Source organism: Alligator sinensis, unplaced genomic scaffold (assembly GCF_000455745.1).
Source record: "Alligator sinensis unplaced genomic scaffold, ASM45574v1 scaffold1863_2, whole genome shotgun sequence".
Taxonomy (NCBI): Eukaryota; Metazoa; Chordata; order Crocodylia; family Alligatoridae; genus Alligator; species Alligator sinensis.
Genome location: NW_005843472.1, coordinates 44,108 through 47,361, shown reverse-complemented (window position 1 = coordinate 47,361; position 3,254 = coordinate 44,108). Strand labels below are relative to the sequence as shown.

Here is a 3,254-nt window from a genome sequence, read left to right as displayed (position 1 = left end):
TCTGTCAGCCCCCGGTGCCATCCGCATGTACGTGCAGGTTTGGGAGTCCGTTGATTAATTTTGAATCGGGCTCTGGGAGTGGTCAATTTGGAGATATTCAGCCCAAAAGTTGGTCCCCGGCATTGATTAACTCAGGCCAGGGCTTCTAGCCCTTGATCAGTGAGGTTTAGAGATTTCCCGGTTGTTACATTGTCTTCTATTGAGTTCTTCCATTGGTTGATCTGCAGTTTTCTTAGGTGTTAATTGCTGCCTGCTACTACGTTACACATTCAATCACTGATTCACTCACTCTTTCAGGGGCCAGCCTGATAGAGAGAAGGGCGGTTTGACTCCTGCCCTTGTTAACATTGTTACAATGTATAACTTACTTATGAAACTAAACACATTTAGTTGAAAGGTTAGGAGTATAAAATATAAGCTACAAACATAATGCCATGGCACACAAATAGATAAAAATACCAAAATACAAGGGGAGATACCAAATACACACATACACATTTCAAAACACAATTCCTTATCTTAAAGTGAAAGAAAGAGGAAGGAAGAAAAGGTAGAAGAGGAAAAACATATCCAAGGAGGGGAGAGCAACTGCAGGCAAGAGGAAAAGGGGCTTTCTGCTACAGCTTCTGTTCCTAACAAAGTGCCTTCTCTGAAACTAGGAATTCCTAAAATTGCAGGACTAAAAAAAACAGTGCTAAACTTTCTGAATCATCATCAGTTCACTTTTTTGTTGTATACTCATCCTTTATTTCCTAGGCAGAAGGCAAGGCAGTGAGGCACCTTACAAATTAACTCCTTCATTTCTTAGTTATCTACATAGAATTACTAACCTTGCTCCTGATTTATCCTAGTGTCTACAGGTAAAATATGGCCCATGGGCTGTATCCGGCCCACCAGACCATTCTATCCAGCCTACAGGGCCCCTCCAAAAAAGGTATTACGAGGCTGCAGCTGCCCTTCTGAAAGCTAGCAGGAGGCAGGCTTTCAGAGGTTGCATGCCACTGGATAAAGTGGGCTCTGTGCTTCTACCTCCATGGGGTTCCTGGCACCCCATCTGAGAGCCCCATGTGGAGGCACTGAGAGTGATGGAGCATGATTGGACAGCTACTAAGTGGGGAGGGGAGCTCCTGCCTGCAGGGAGTGAGATAGAGTTGGGGTTTGTGGATGGGTGGGGGGTGGGTGTGGGTTGCCCCCACATGCCCATGCCATTTTGCACAGCCCCTGCTGCCAGCTGCAGCAGCAGGCCCTCAGGGCACTCATGGCCACAGCAGGCACAGTCTCCTGGTGGTGCACAGCTCTGGTTGAGTCCTGGGAGCTGCACATGGTAGCACAGAGTATGTCCAGCATGGTCCACTTGTGCACACCTTCGGACTAGACCAGGCTAGCTTTATGCCAGCACATGGGGCTCATGGCACTGTAGGCAGGAGCCACACACCATTGAACCAGGCCAGACCACCTCTGTGATGCCATGTGGGGCTTCCAGCACTCCAGCAGGAAGCTGCACATGGAGGCTTGGAGCCTGCCCAGCCCAGTGGTACAGGAACTGGGAGACATGAGGAATCACATATCATTGGGCCAGATGGACTCCATGCCTCCATGTGTGGCTTTCTGCTGGAAGATGGAAGCCCCATGTGGAGGCACAGAGCTAGCCTGGCCTGGCCCTATGGCATGTGGCTCCCACCTGCAATGCCATGAGCCCCACATGACTGAAGGCACGCATCAGCAGGCTGGGCTGGGTCAGCTCTGTGCCATCACATGCCAAAACTGCTCACTACCAGGGGGCTCTGCTCAAGGGCCTGCTGTGTGATGCTGCCACCAGTGGCATGTGGTGGAGGGGGCACTGCTTCCACCGGTGGTGGGGGCTGTGCGTGGGGGAGGGGTGGCAGGGGACCTACACTCAGCCCTAAACCCCATAAACACCCCGACAAACCCCATATACTGCCATACCCACACCCACCCACAAACACCACACCCACCACATACCTTCACAACCCCCAACACATATCCCACACCCTCTTACACATACCCCACCCCCCACACACACACACAAAATATACAAGAGTAAGACTTTATTTTGAGCTACTTTGCAATCACTTCTATATATACCATGTAAACATATGTAAATCAGGACAAAAATAATTTTTAAAATAAAATTAAAATATGTATAGTAGATGTTTAATTTTTAATATACGATTTGGGTTTTTTCCAGTTCCAAGATAGCACCCCCCCCCCCCCCACCTCCAAAAGGAGTATTTCCAGGAGCAAAGGGAGGAACTTCCAGTGGTAAAGGTCACATGGTTAGGGGGTGGGACTTCTGGTCTCAAGATGGTGATTGGGGGCAGGGCACCTGTTAAGGGGCAGGGCTGCCCTTGTAGCCCTGGACAGCTCACCAAAAGTAGTTTAGCAGCCTTCTAACTAAAATAATTGCCCACCCCTGGTCTACATTAATCACAGTTCAAATGATGGTAAAAGAGGGACCACCAAAATAAACATGTGGAATGCACTGCTCTTCTATGAAAGCAATCCAGCATAGTCCTGAAGTGGGCACCCCCTGCTAACAAGATTTCACTATGGTTGTGTTCACAAAATAAAGCCTTTTCTGATCTGAATTCTCCAGGGAGAGAAGCAGTATTAGTGTTACCAAGGCTTCCTTAACAGAAAATATCTCCCTGGGTTCACCTGCTGGAACTGGCAATTTGTGTATATCCACAAAATGAGACAATGGGAATAAACTCTCTATCTCCAAAGAGTTCTTCAGATGCTGTTGCCTATGATTGGTTTGGCATCATTATTGTACAATATTTACATTTACAAGCAAAATATATTTGTAAAGCATGTGACTAATGTCCTGCAAAGTCATATAACTTTGAGGTGAACTATGTGTATGTTTCAGACAATATTTTCCAGTTGTTTGCCACAGATATTTAAGTGTCACATCCAGGAACAATCTCAGAAGCACTATGTTAGCTCATTATGATCGCTATCACTGCCTGAGGACTAATGGTGGGATACTTAAAAGAGTGGTCTTGGTCATTAATAATCAGTTACAGCAAACTCAGTTCATTTTAAAATAGCAGTGTGTGGCTATGGAAACATCAATATCACTCATGACTGTCATCTGTGTAATCTTTTTAATACACCATCTAACAATTGTGATGAATGTCTTTAAAGAATCACAGCATATTCCAAAATAGAAACCTTGTGTTCTCCAATGATTAAGAGAGATCATCATTACAAAACTGAAAAGGGACTCT

At 46.3% G+C, this 3,254-nt stretch overlaps 1 long non-coding RNA gene across 2 annotated transcripts in view; it reads left to right on the top strand.

Moving 5' to 3' along the window:
- The window catches only part of LOC112548742, a 49,558-nt gene that overhangs the window by 9,785 nt on the left and 36,519 nt on the right, over positions 1-3,254 (top strand). The window lies entirely within an intron of this gene.